This window comes from Rhineura floridana, chromosome 22 (genome assembly GCF_030035675.1).
Source record: "Rhineura floridana isolate rRhiFlo1 chromosome 22, rRhiFlo1.hap2, whole genome shotgun sequence".
Lineage (NCBI taxonomy): Eukaryota > Metazoa > Chordata > Lepidosauria > Squamata > Rhineuridae > Rhineura > Rhineura floridana.
Window position 1 is genome coordinate 15,996,437 of NC_084501.1, and position 14,780 is coordinate 16,011,216.

At 46.7% G+C, this 14,780-nt stretch overlaps 2 long non-coding RNA genes across 2 annotated transcripts; one reads left to right on the top strand and one right to left on the bottom strand.

Annotated features, from left to right (window-relative positions):
• Positions 1-8,927: 8,927 nt before the first annotated feature.
• On the bottom strand, positions 8,928-10,762 carry LOC133374806 (uncharacterized). The gene is made up of 2 exons (XR_009759984.1): positions 10,584-10,762; positions 8,928-9,429 (listed from the first exon to the last, which is right to left on the bottom strand). It is a non-coding gene; the product is annotated as an uncharacterized LOC133374806 (long non-coding RNA).
• A 1,842-nt stretch (positions 10,763-12,604) lies between these two features.
• LOC133374808 (uncharacterized) lies at positions 12,605-14,413 on the top strand. The gene is made up of 2 exons (XR_009759986.1): positions 12,605-12,757; positions 13,912-14,413. It is a non-coding gene; the product is annotated as an uncharacterized LOC133374808 (long non-coding RNA).
• The last annotated feature ends 367 nt before the right edge of the window (positions 14,414-14,780 follow it).

The window sequence follows — 14,780 nt, forward strand, 5'->3', positions numbered from 1 at the left end:
TATTTTTGCATTCTTCTCCTTGATAATTAACTGAGGGCTTCCTCCACACAGCTGTTGAATATCATCCTGTTGATATCAGTCCACGTGTCTGGAGAAATGACCTGTTTATCTTTGCCTCTCCAAGGCATAATTACAACTCACACATCACTTTACAGTCCCTCTGTGTGTATCTCACCTGTTTATTTCAGAAACACACCTTGGATGACCCAGGATGGTCAATTAGCATTTCACAATGGAGCAATCTGTTCCCTGCTTTTAGCTTTTCCTACATTCATGAGATGTTTTGTTAATCTGTGTACATGTATAGGTGTGTTTTAAACCACAAGGAGGGAGAATTGTTGTGGTGGTTATGTCCTGCTTGTGGGTTTGGGGGCATAAGAACATAAGAAGAGTCCTTCTGCTGGATCAGCCCAGTGGCCCATCAAGTCCAGCATCCTGTTCTCAAAGTGACCAACCAGATGCCCATGGGAAGCCCACAGACAGGACCTGAGCAGAAGAGCATTCCCCCCTCCTGTGGTTTCCATCAACTGGTATTCAGAAGTATATTGCCTCCAACTATGAAGGCAGAGCATAGCCATCAGGGCTAGTGGCCACTGATAGCCTTCCCCTCTGTGAACTTTTCTGATCTTCTTTTAAAGCTATCCAAGTTGATGGCCATCACTGCCTCCTGTGGGAGTGAGTTCCATAGTTCAGGACGGCTTTGAATTCTAATGTTATGAGAGGGGAAGAAAAGCTGTTCTCTATTCACTTCCTCCACACCATGTTGAATTTCATACACCTCTATCATATCCCCACTTACTCGCCAACATTCGGCTTCATTGGATGTCCACATCTTCTAGTGTTGTGAGAGAGGGGGGGAAACCTTTCCCTGTCTACGTTTTCCATGCCATGCATAATTTTAAACACTTCCATCACATCACCTCTGACTAACCTTTTTCTCTAAATTAAAAAGCCCCCGATGCTGCAACCTTTCCTCATAGGGGAGTCGCATCTGATTGGCCCCTTTGACAACAAGGTGCTGGACTAGTTGATATTTCAGGAACATAGGTAACTGACTTATATGGTGTCTGACCTATTGATTCATCTAGCTCAGTCTTGTCCACTCTGACTGGCCCCAGCTCTCTTTCAGGCAGGAATCTTTTGCCAGCCCTACCTGGTGATACCAGGCGTTGAACCTGGGACCTTCTGCATGAAAAGCAGTTGCCCTACCCACTGAGCTATGGTCCTTCCTCATCTTTGGCCTGTTTCAGCACATAAGGACAGAGAAGAAATCCTCTTCAGTGTGTTTTTAAATCCAGAATGATCATATCTGCACTTTCTGACAGAACATGAGAAATGAAAGACAGTCATCCTGTGAAATTCTCATTCATCTGGATTTTGTGATACAAGTTGTCCAGCCCAACCAAAACGCATGTTTTAGGGGTAAATGTCCATAAAAATGAATACATCCGTGAAAATTACTGGGGAAGGAGGATGGCCCTTGGGAGACTCCCCAAGGCCAGATGTTGAGGCCTGGAAGACCACATCACACACACAAACACGCAGGACTAAGGTTCTCCACCCTTGTTTCAGGAAAAGGTCTATAGCTCAGTATTACTGGCATATACAAAAGAACCTAGGTTCAATTCCAGCATCTCCTGGTGGGGCTGGGAAAGACCCCTATCTGAAGCCCTGAAGAGAGGGTGCCTGTGAGTGGTTCCCCAACTTTTTTCCACATGGACCCCTTGAAACTTGTTGATAGTGTTGGCAAACCACTTGATGATTTTTTTCCCCTTGCTTGTTGTAGCAATCATCACCTCCTGTGCTAGATGCTGTATGGATTTTTATTCCTTGCTTCTTTTACCCCGTACGTGGTATCCCACAGAAACGGCAATACAATTAAGTTACAACATTAGGAAGAAAAGAAGCCAGGAAAATGCAATTGAAAATCAATATGAGTATTTAATGTGGACATACTGTGGACCACTGCAGACCACAGTTTGGGGACCTCTGGTATAGACAAAACTGGGGTAGATGGACCTGTTGTCTGACACGGTAGAAGGCAGCTTCTTCAGGCCCTTTTAGTTTTGTTTTGTTGTGGGGTTTTTTTTCGTTATTGAGCAGGAATGAAGGTGGCCCACATTCTCCATCATCAGCTTCTCCTGTAAGCCTCCTACATGGATTGAGTTATTCTCCAACCCTCTGGCAAGCCAGTCACCAGGGCCTCACATCTATTTGCTGTTGGGTGGACACCTGCCTTCTTAATCTTGCTGTGTGTGATCTCCTGGTCATCAAGGTGGAATGCTTACTCAAGCCATTCATGCAGCCTCCAAACCCAGCTGGCCTCTTCCTGCCTCTGCTCAGAGAGAGTGACATTCAAGGGGAGATGTCCCGGCAGACTCTCAAGATGCTCGTTTTCACCAGTTTTGCCCAGATTACAAACACAGCCAAAATCCACCCTTATTTATTCCTCCTTCTGCTCCTGGTATGATCAACACCAGCAAATTAACTGGGGCTGGCAGGGAAGAAGATAAAGGAGGTTACATAGAGCACTCCCACGATGGACTGGGAGATATGCATCAGTGGGAGGGGAGAATGTTTCATAGAGATGGATGGCAAATCCCTTAGCAGACAGGTCTTGAGCCCATAGGGCACTGAATCACACTTCAAATATTCAGTATGTCATATAAGAAGAGTTCTGATGGATGTCTAATCCGACATCCTGTTCTCACAGTGGCCAATCAGATTCCTCCATGAAACCCACAGACAGGGCTTGAATGCCCAGCATCTCCAGGTAGGGCTGTGAGAAACCCTGTCTAAACCCTGAAGACCCTCAGCCAGTCAGTGTATACCAGCCTTTCCCAATCGTTGGGTTCCAAGACATTGCTGGACTACAACTCCCATCAGCCCCAGCCAGCATGGCCAATAATAATAATAATAATAATAATAATAATAATAATAATAATAATAATAATAATAATAATAATAATAAATTTAATTTCTTTGTCGCCTATCTGGCCAATGGCCACTCTAGGCGACTTACAACATTGTTAAAATACAATTAATAAAATACAATAATACAATATAAAAACAATACATCTGCAACAACAATATTAAAACTGGGCAGGAGGCATTACAGTTATAACAATTAACCCTCCCCGGATACCCCGAAGGCCTGTTGAAAGAGCCAGGTCTTTAAGGCTTTCCGAAATACATTTAGGGAAGAGGCGTGCCGGAGATCTTGTGGGAGGGAGTTCCAAAGAGTGGGGGCCGCCACTGAGAATGCCCTCTCTCTTGTACCCGCCAATCTGGCTGTTTTTGTTGGTGGGATTGAGAGAAGGCCCTGTGTGGCCGATCTTGTCGGGCGGCATAATTGGTGGCGTTGAAGGCGCTCCGTGAGATAAACTGGGCCGAAACCGTGTAGGGATTTAAAGGTCAATACCAACACCTTGAATTGGGCTCGGAAAACAACTGGAAGCCAGTGTAGGTCGAACAACACTGGTGTGATGTGATCTCGGCGGCGACTATTCATAAGTAGTAGAGCCGCCGCATTTTGTATCAGTTGTAATTTCCGGACCGTTTTCAAGGGTAACCCCACGTAGAGCGCATTACAGTAGTCCAAACGAGAGGTGACCAGGGCGTGTACCACTAGTGGGAGCTGATGAGCAGGAAGGTAGGGTTGCAGCCTTCGTATGAGGTGTAGTTGGTACCAGGCTGCCCGGCTCACTGCCGAAATCTGAGCCTCCATGGACAGCCTGGAATCAAGCACAACCCCAAGGCTGCGGACCTGGTCCTTTAGGGGTAAACTCACCCCATTGAACTTCAGGTCAATGTCGCCCAACCTTCTCTTGTCCCCCACAAGTAGTACCTCGGTCTTATCAGGGTTCAACTTCAGCTTGTTCCTTCCCATCCATCCACTCACGGATTCCAGGCACTTGGACAAGGTCTCCACAGCCAACTCTGGTATTCTCCCCTATCTAATGCCCTCCTCAAATCATCTACCAGAGCGACCAAGGCTGTTTCAGTTCCGTGACCAGTCCTGAAACCCGATTGGTATGGATCCAAATAATCCATTTCATCCAAGTGTGCTGACAACTGGTTGGCCACCACTCGCTCAATGACCTTGCCCAGAAATGGTAAATTCGAAATTGGGCAGAAGTTATCGAACACTTGGGGATCCAAGGAGGGCTTCTTTAAGATGGGCTTTACAATTGCCTCCTTGAAGGCTGATGGTATCACACCCTCTTTCAAGGATGCGTTTACCACCGCTTTGATCCCCTCGCCCAATTTCTCTCTGCAGCTCACAAGGAGGCATGAAGGGCAAGGATCAGTAAGACAAGTGGTTGGCTTCACAGATGAAAGCACCTTGTCCACTTCCTCAGAAGGGAGAAGCCGAAACCGATCCCAATTTACCGGCATGCAACTGGCCAACTCTGGTTCATCCACTGTGTCCACGGCGCACGGGATCGAGCTCCGTAAGTGTTCGATTTTATCAGCGAAGTGTTTTGCTAATAAGTCACAGGAGGCCTTTGACTGTTCCAAGGGTTCCTGAGCAACTGGACCGACCAGGCTTCGGACCACCTGGAACAGCCTCCTGGGACAGCACTCCGCAGACGCAATAGAGGCAGCAAAGAAAGCCTTCTTTCCTACCTTTATTGCCAGTTGGTAGGTATACTGCTGCTCTAACCTGTGTCCGGACATCTTCGGAGCGGGATTTCCGCCACTGGCGCTCTAGTCGTTTCACCTCCTGTCTCAGATTACGCAACCGCGGTGTATACCATGGAGCTAGCTGAGTTCTATTCAGGGGGAGAGGACGTTTCGGAGCCACCCGGTCTAATGCCCTGGTGATCCCCACGTTCCACTCCTTCACCAGGGTTTCAACCGGGCGACCTTCAGCAGGTTCCAATTCCCCAAGCGCAGTCAGGAATCCATCCAGATCCATCAGGCGTCTGGGGCGGACCATTTTAATAGGTCCTTCACCCCTGCGGAGGGGGCATGGCAACGAGAAGTCCATGTTTACCAGGTAGTGGTCTGACCATGACACAGGAGTGGCATGAATCACTCCCAACTTCAGACCACTTCTCTCCTCTCCCAGGACAAATACTAGGTCGAGAGCATGACCGGCTACATGGGTGGGCCCAGTATTACTTAGGTACAGTTCCCAGGAAGTCATGGTTTCCAGGAAATCCCGAGGGGCTCCTATGAGAGCGGCCTCGGCATGCACGTTAAAGTCACCCAGCACTAACAGCTCTGGGGACAATGCCCGTACAGCCGAGACCACCTCTAGCACCTCGGCCAGGGAATCTGCCGTGCAGCAGGGTGGGCGGTACACCAGCAAAATCCCTAAATTGCCCTTCGGGCCCAACCTCCAGTACATACAATCAACAAATTGAGTCCTATGGAGGGGAGGTCTGGCAAAAACCAAGGACTCTCGAAAGATGACTGCCACACCCCCTCCCCGCCTTCCCACCCTCGGCTGCTGTGCATAACGGAAACCTGGCGGACACATGGCCTCAAGAATTGGAGCAGAGGCTTCGTCCAGCCAAGTCTCCGTAATACATGCCAGGTCTGCGCGCCCATCCAAGATCATATCATGGATGAGCGAGGTTTTCTGAGCCACAGACCTGGCATTAAATAACAGCAGTCGAAGGTCGGTAGGAACCTTGCGTCCCCCAGTTTTCATCTGGTTCTGAGCAGACCCGGAACATGGGATGGATATAATGCATCTATCCCGTGTTCCCCTATTCCGGCGTGGTCTGCTAGCAGCACCCTTCCAGCGCCTGCTGCCCAAACTTCCTATAACTTGGCCCCCCACCTCCCTCTCCAGTTTGCACATGCCTCTATCCCTATCTGCTTATCAACAGGCCACCCACCCTAATAAAATTAGTCCGGAGACCCGGTTCCTCTTCTGAACCTTTTCCAACTCTATAATATCCTTTCTGAGATGAGGCGACCAGAACTGTACACAGTATTCCAAATGCGGTCGCACCATAGATTTATACAACGGCATTATGATATCGGCTGTTTTATTTTCAATACCTTTCCTAATTATTGCTAGCATGGAATTTGCCTTTTTCACAGCTGCCGCACACTGGGTCAACATTTTCATCGTGCTGTCCACCACAACCCCAAGGTCTCTCTCCTGGTCGGTCACCGCCAGTTCAGACCCCATGAGCGTATATGTGAAATTCAGATTTTTTGCTCCAATATGCATAATTTTACACTTGTTTATATTGAATTGCATTTGCCATTTTTCCGCCCATTCACTCAGTTTGGAGAGGTCTTTTTGGAGCTCTTTGCCAATCCCTTTTTGTTTTAACAACCCTGAACAATTTAGTGTTGTCAGCAAACTTGGCCACTTCACTGCTCACTCCTAATTCTAGGTCATTAATGAACAAGTTGAAAAGTACAGGTCCCAATACCGATCCTTGAGGGACTCCACTTTCTACAGCCCTCCATTGGGAGAACTGTCCGTTGATTCCTACTCTCTGCTTTCTGCTTCTTAACCAATTCCTTATCCACAAGAGGACCTCTCCTCTTATTCCATGACTGCTAAGCTTCCTCAGAAGCCTTTGGTGAGGTACCTTGTCAAACGCTTTTTGAAAGTCTAAGTACACTATGTCCACTGGATCACCTCTATCTATATGCTTGTTGACACTCTCAAAGAATTCTAATAGGTTACTGAGACAGGACTTTCCCTTGCAGAAGCCATGCTGGCTCTGCTTCAGCAAGGCTTGTTCTTCTATGCGCTTAGTTAATCTAGCTTTAATAATACTTTCTACCAGTTTTCCAGGGACAGAAGTTAAGCTAACTGGCCTGTAATTTCCGGGATCCCCTCTGGATCCCTTTTTGAAGATTGGCGTTACATTTGCCACTTTCCAGTCCTCAGGCACGGAGGAGGACCCGAGGGACAAGTTACATATTTTAGTTAGCAGATCAGCAATTTCACCTTTGAGTTCTTTGAGAACTCTCGGGTGGATGCCATCCGGGCCCCGTGATTTGTCAGTTTTTATATTATCCATTAAGCTTAGAACTTCCTCTCTCGTTACCACTATTTGTCTTAGATCCTCAGAATCCCTTCCTGCAAATGTTAGCTCAGGTTCAGGGATCTGCTCTATATCTTCCACTGTGAAGACAGATGCAAAGAATTCATTTAGCTTCTCTGCAATCTCCTTATCGTTCTTTAGTACACCTTTGACTCCCTTATCATCCAAGGGTCCAATTGTCTCCCTAGATGGTCTCCTGCTTTGAATGTATTTATAGAATTTTTTGTTGTTGGTTTTTATGTTCTTAGCAATGTGCTCCTCAAATTCTTTTTTAGCATCCCTTATTGTCTTCTTGCATTTCTTTTGCCAGAGTTTGTGTTCTTTTTTATTTTCTTCATTTGGACAAGACTTCCATTTTCTGAAGGAAGACTTTTTGCCTCTAAGAGCTTCCTTGACTTTGCTCGTTAACCATGCTGGCATCTTCTTGGCCATGGCGGTTCCTTTTCTGATCTGCGGTATGCACTCCAGTTGAGTTTCTAGTATAGTGTTTTTAAACAACTTCCAAGCATTTTGAGTGATGTGACCCTCTGGACTTGGTTTTTCAGCTTTCTTTTTACCAATCCCCTCATCTTTGTGAAGTTTCCTCTTTTGAAGTCAAATGTGACAGGATGTTCCTGATGTTGATTCCCTACCATTGGCGGGAAATTATTTTTCATTGAAATAAAGGATTTTGGCATATTTTCAGAAGACATGACTTGTAGACAACCAAGTTTTATACCCATTGAAATTAATTAACCCAAGTTAGCCATTCTAATTATCACTGGAAACTGGTGGTTCAAATGGCAGCCCAGGTTTTCATCTGAACCATATCAGCACCTTGGATAGCTCCCTTGAAAGTTCAGACTAAACCCTGGAGGAGATTCACTGTCCCACTGAGCCACCAGTCTACACTGCCTATTAATTTCAGTGGCTCTACTCTGAGTGGGACTAGCACTGAATACAACCCATGACTTCTTAGATGAGGAATGGGAATCTTGTGGCCCTCTAGCTGCTCAGCAACCTCAGGAGCCAGTATGGCCAACAGATCAGGGATGATGGGAGCTGAAGTCCAACAACCACTAGAGGACCACAGGCTCCCTACCTCTCGTTGGGAGTAAATGGAGGCCTTTGGAGCCTCTGCCTTCCAGCTGACCTCTCCCAACCTTCACCTGCTTTTGGAGAACTAGAGGCTCTTGAAGAGACAACCCTCTCTCCTTGCTCACTCCCTGCATCATTGGACTAGTGGAGTAATATGGGAGTCGTTCACTTCCTCAGGCCCAGGGGAAGGCACTCATGAGGGACTTTGCTCTGATTCTATATTCCAGGGACAGCCAATGTGCTGCAGTGGAGATGTTGAAGACAGCTCCCATCAGTCCTAGCCGGCATGGCCAATAGCCAGGGATGATGGTAGTTGTAGTCCAAAACATCGGGAAGGTGCCACGTTGGCTACCCCTGCTGTAAGTTCTGGTGATGTAGGATCTGTTCAGTGGGCTCCTGCCTGCCACTCATGGGCTTATCTCATTTCCTGATCACCAGCATCAGGCTCAAAGCCAGGATTTGTCTCCAATGCTAGTCCTATTCCGAGTAGACCCATTGAAATCAATGGACTAAACTTAGGCATGCTTATTTATTTCAGTGGGTTTGGTAGGACTAACATTGAATACAAGCCCAGGAACCCAATCCAGGTCCTCAGAAAGTCACACTGTAATCTCAAACTTGGTGTTGTGGTCACTGATGGATTTGAGGGTCGTGACAAATGTTTCATCTCCTTGTTTTCACTGTTTCTCAAATAAAGATTCTGTCTGTTCTTACCCCTGGGACATTGTCCATGAAACCCATGCTTAAAGGTTATCAATGCATGCATGTGAATTAGCAAATATGTGGCAAATGTATAGAGATCAATCCAAAACACAAGCACGTGGGTTTGTCAGTGTGCAAGAAGCTTTTAATGACTTTGCAGGAATTTCAGAGCAAGAAAGTCTGAATGTTCCATTTTCCACATTGGGGAAATCTGGATTGTGATACAAGCCAACTTTGGCTTACAAGAAGTGAAGGGATATGCAACAAGGGACAATCTTCATTGGGCATTTGAATCCTCCTTGAAGGCATCTACTTCAGCTTCTGAGGGTAGACCTTCTGTTGTCCACTGCAGCATCCGCCACCGCTGCTACCACAGCATCCGCCACCGCCGCTGCTACCGCCACAACATCCGCCACCGCTGCTTCTGCCACCACAGCATCCCCCACTGCTCTGACTTTGTTGAGAATATCCTCCAACGCGGCTGCCACAGCATCCACCGCTGCCTCCATGGCTCCGGCCGCCACAGCATCCACCGCCACTACCACCACAACACCCGCCACCGCCGCAGCAGCAGCTTCCTGATTGTTGTTGCTGTTGGCTCATCTTTTCTGTGTATTGGGTCACCCTTGAGGAAGAGAGAAAGTGATAGAGACTTTTGAAGGGTGTATACAGCCATCACGATGACTAGTCCTCATTGTCAGATTTTTTTAAAAATGAAAATGAGATCTAGACAAATTCTTTTAAAACAGGAAAACAATGCATTTGTATTTGAATTACCCTGATTCTGTCTTTCTCAGCAGGCATGAACTCCGGCTGGTGTCTATGTATGTTCTGCGTATAATAGACCCATTGAGATAAATGGAGCTAAGTTAGTTATGCCCACTGATTTCTATGACACAGATCACCTTGGAGAGCCACTGCCAGTCAGAGTAGTGGGCTAGATCAGTGCCCGTCAACCTTGGGTCCCCAGATTCTGTCAGACTACAACTCCCACCAACCCAGCCAGCTTAGCCAAAGGTCAAAGATGATGGGAGTTGTAGTCCAACAACATCTGGGGACCCAAGGTTGAAGAACAGTGGGCTAGATGGACCAATGATCTGATCAACTGTAACACGGCTTCCTGGGCTGCCAGAGAGTGGCCATAACACATTGCACGCAGAAAAGCCCTGATGGTTCAGGCCAAGAGCCCATCTTGTCCAGCATTCCATTCTCATGGTGGCCAATCAGATTCCAACTGGAAGACCACAGGCAGGGCATGAAGGCAAGAGCCCTCTCTTACTCATAAGAACATCTGAAGAGCCTTGCTGCTGGTCCAGGTCAATAGCCTATGTAGTCCAGCATCCTGTTCTCACAGTGGCGAACCAGATGTCTCTGGGGAGTCTGCAAGCAGGATCTGAGTTCAAGAACACTTCCACCACTTGGGATTCCAAGCAACTGGAATTATTCAGAGCCATACTACTTCCAACAGAAGAATATAGAGCAGAGCTATAGCTGCTGGTATTCATTGATAGTCTTAACTTGCACAAGTTTGTCTAATCTTCTTTGAAAACCATCCAAGTTGATTGCTATCACTATCTTGTGAAAGCTACTTCCATAATTTAACTATGTACCATGAAGAAGTCCTTCCTTTTATCTATCCCGAATCTTTCCTCCAAATTCAAGTATTATGAGAGAGGGTGAAAAATGCCTAGCATCTCCAGGGTTAAGCTTTGCAGGATGCCTCTACCTATATCTGATAGAACCATTAAGAGCCAGGAGAAGAAAGATCCTCATACTCACCTGTTGATCGTCAAGAAGAAACGGTCAAGTGAAGTATTGTCGAGTGGAATGAGAAATGCATGAAATAAGGGACCTTTTATAGTATAGCTGAATGGCCTGTTTCAGAAGTTGCGGCAGGTTCTGAGAAGGCCCATTGGCTCTTGAGGCATCCAATGCCTGACAACTACACACCATTTGGCTTTAATTAGGTTGACTCATCAGTGCACGAGATGATAATCTCCAGTTACACAGGAGAATGTGTATTTATTGGTGGATTGTTCCTGTCACTCCAGAACAATGTAATTACTGACTTAGCGGATGGAACAAAGTCTGTCCTAAACCTTTTGACACCTGTTCTTTCTTATATCATAAAACCCAGCACTTGTGAAGGAACAGGAAGACCCTTGCCCCATGCCCTTAGTTCAGGTGAAAGTGAGCTCTGGGGAAGAAATGGCAACAGGAGCCTAGGACAGGTGTGGAGAACAGCTTCTGGTTAGTGACCCCAGTCTGAGCCTTTTCGACAGATGGGCAGCGCCTCCCACCTGTCAATCACCTGATGTCACAATAGCATGGATTTAAAAAATCCTCTGTGGTGGCAGCTTGAGCCAGGCTCACAGATCTTTACCATCACAGACATCAATTCCATACTTGCACTTCTAGCAAGTGCCAAAGCTGCATCCCCACCTGCATCAGGTGTGCGGAGGTGGGCATACTTTGGAGAAAATGGTCTCATGGGTCAAACTGGGAATGGTGCTGAGGCTCTATTAGATTGGCAGGCCAGAGGTTCCCGAACCCTGACCTAGGATATACCTCCTTTGTATGACATTTGTCACAGATCAAAACTAGATTCAGTCCCCCATTTAAGAGCTCCTGCTGGTGTAGGACACCTCTTGAATTAAATCCAAAGCAGTGGTAGTCAATGTGGTGCCTTCCAGATGTTGCTGGACAATAGCTCTCATCATCCTTGGTCATTCAGCATGCTGACTGGGACTGAAGGAGTGCAATGACATCTGGAGGACACCATGCTGGCTACCCCCTAGTCCACAGAAGCAGTTTGAGAAGCAAAAAAGATGTAACTGGGTTTGGAGCAGAGCTTGGAAAAGTTACTTTTTGGAACTACAACTCCCATCAGTCCAATCCAGTGGACATGCTGGCTGGGGCTGATGGGAGTTGTAGATCAAAAAAGTAACTTCTCCAAGCTCTGGTTTGGAGGAGTAATGTGTGAGCATGCAGAAGAGATAAAGATGGGAGAAGGGAAGGTGCAGATAAGATGGGCCTGAGATAGGAGAAAGAGAACGGAAACAGATTTGTTGGCAGTCAGAAGATCCTTGGTACAGTCATATGTGGTTTATGAGTAGTATCCAACTAAGATCTATTTAGAGTAAAAAAAAACATTGAAATTACTGCAGAGATCTCTGAATGAGCTACTTGAATGAGCCTCTCTCTGCTGGTGGCTTTGGAGAGCAGAGGTGGTAGTGGACTAGATACTTCAAGGTTCTGAACATCAGAGGAGTCTTGCTGGCCCAGGCCAAAGGCCCATCCAGCCCAACATGCTGTTCTCACAGTGGCCAACCAGATTCCTCCAGGAAGCCCACAGGCAAGGCATGGAGACAAGAGCCTTCCCTCACTCCTAAGAACATCAGAAGAGCCTTGTAGCTGGATCACGCCAATGGCCCGCCTAGTCCAGCTTCCTGTTCCCACACTGGCCAACCGGATTCCCCAATGAGAATTTGGCAAGCAGGACCTCTCCTAGGCTCCTGTTGCCATTTCTTCCCCAGAGCTCACTTTCACCTGAACTAAGAGCACGGGGCAAGGGTCTTCCTGTTCCTTCACAAGTGCTGGGTTTTATGATATAAGAAGAACAGGTGTCAAAAGGTTTAGGACAGACTTTGTTCCATCCGCTAAGTCAGTAATTACATTGTTCTGGAGTGACAGGAACAATCCACCAATAAATACACATTCTCCTGTGTAACTGGAGATTATCATCTCGTGCACTGATGAGTCAACCTAATTAAAGCCAAATGGTGTGTAGTTATCAGGCATTGGATGCCTCAAGAGCCAATGGGCCTTCTCAGAACCTGCCGCAACTTCTGAAACAGGCCATTCAGCTATACTATAAAAGGTCCCTTATTTCATGCATTTCTCATTCCACTCGACAATACTTCACTTGACCGTTTCTTCTTGACGATCAACAGGTGAGTATGAGGATCTTTCTTCTCCTGGCTCTTAATGGTTCTATCAGATATAGGTAGAGGCATCCTGCAAAGCTTAACCCTGGAGATGCTAGGCATTTTTCACCCTCTCTCATAATACTTGAATTTGGAGGAAAGATTCGGTATAGATAAAAGGAAGGACTTCTTCATGGTACATAGTTAAATTATGGAAGTAGCTTTCACAAGATAGTGATGGCAGTCAACTTGGATGGCTTTAAAAGAAGATTTCATAAAATTTTGCAAGTTAAGACTATCAATGAATACCAGCAGCTATAGCTCTGCTCTATATTCTTCTGTTGAAAGTAGTATGGCTCTGAATAATTCCAGTTGCTTGGAATCCCAAGTGGTGGAAGTGTTCTTGAACTCAGATCCTGCTTGCAGACTCCCCAGAGACATCTGGTTCGCCATTGTGAGAACAGGATGCTGGACTACATAGGCTATTGACCTGGACCAGCAGCAAGGCTCTTCAGATGTTCTTATCAGTAAGAGTGGGCTCTTGCCTTCATGCCCTGCCTGCGGTCTTCCAGTTGGAATCTGATTGGCCACCATGAGAATGGAATGCTGGACAAGATGGGCTCTTGGCCTGAACCATCAGGGCTTTTCTGCGTGCAATGTGTTATGGCCACTCTCTGGCAGCCCAGGAAGCTGCGTTACAGTTGATCAGATCATTGGTCCATCTAGCCCACTGTTCTTCAACCTTGGGTCCCCAGATGTTGTTGGACTACAGCTCCCATCATCTTTGACCTTTGGCTAAGCTGGCTGGGTTGGTGAGAGTTGTAGTCTGACAGAATCTGGGGACCCAAGGTTGAAGGGCACTGATCTAGCCCACTACTCTGACTGGCAGTGGCTCTCCAAGGTGATCTGAGTCATAGAAATCAATGGGCATGACTAACTTAGCTCCATTTATCTCAATGGGTCTATTATACGCAGAACATACATAGACACCAGCCAGAGTTCATGCCTGCTGAGAAAGACAGAATCAGGGTAATTCAAATACAAATGCATTGTTTTCCTGTTTTAAAAGAATTTGTCTAGATCTCATTTTCATTTTTTAAAAAATCTGACAATGAGGACTAGTCATCGTGATGGCTGTATACACCCTTCAAAAGTCTCTATCACTTTCTCTCTTCCTCAAGGGTGACCCAATACACAGAAAAGATGAGCCAACAGCAACAACAATCAGGAAGCTGCTGCGGCGGCGGTGGCGGGTGTTGTGGTGGTAGTGGCGGTGGATGCTGTGGCGGCCGGAGCCATGGAGGCAGCGGTGGATGCTGTGGCAGCCGCGTTGGAGGATATTCTCAACAAAGTCAGAGCAGTGGGGGATGCTGTGGTGGCAGAAGCAGCGGTGGCGGATGTTGTGGCGGTAGCAGCGGCGGTGGCGGATGCTGTGGTAGCAGCGGTGGCGGATGCTGCAGTGGACAACAGAAGGTCTACCCTCAGAAGCTGAAGTAGATGCCTTCAAGGAGGATTCAAATGCCCAATGAAGATTGTCCCTTGTTGCATATCCCTTCACTTCTTGTAAGCCAAAATTGGCTTGTATCACAATCCAGATTTCCCCAATGTGGAAAATGGAACATTCAGACTTTCTTGCTCTGAAATTCCTGCAAAGTCATTAAAAGCTTCTTGCACACTGACAAACCCACGTGCTTGTGTTTTGGATTGATCTCTATACATTTGCCACATATTTGCTAATTCACATGCATGCATTGATAACCTTTAAGCATGGGTTTCATGGACAATGTCCCAGGGGTAAGAACAGACATAATCTTTATTTGAGAAACAGTGAAAACAAGGAGATGAAACATTTGTCACGACCCTCAAATCCATCAGTGACCACAACACCAAGTTTGAGATTACAGTGTGACTTTCTGAGGACCTGGATTGGGTTCCTGGGCTTGTATTCAATGTTAGTCCTACCAAACCCACTGAAATGAATAAGCATGCCTAAGTTTAGTCCATTGATTTCAGTGGGTCTACTCGGAATAGGACTAGCATTGGAGACAAA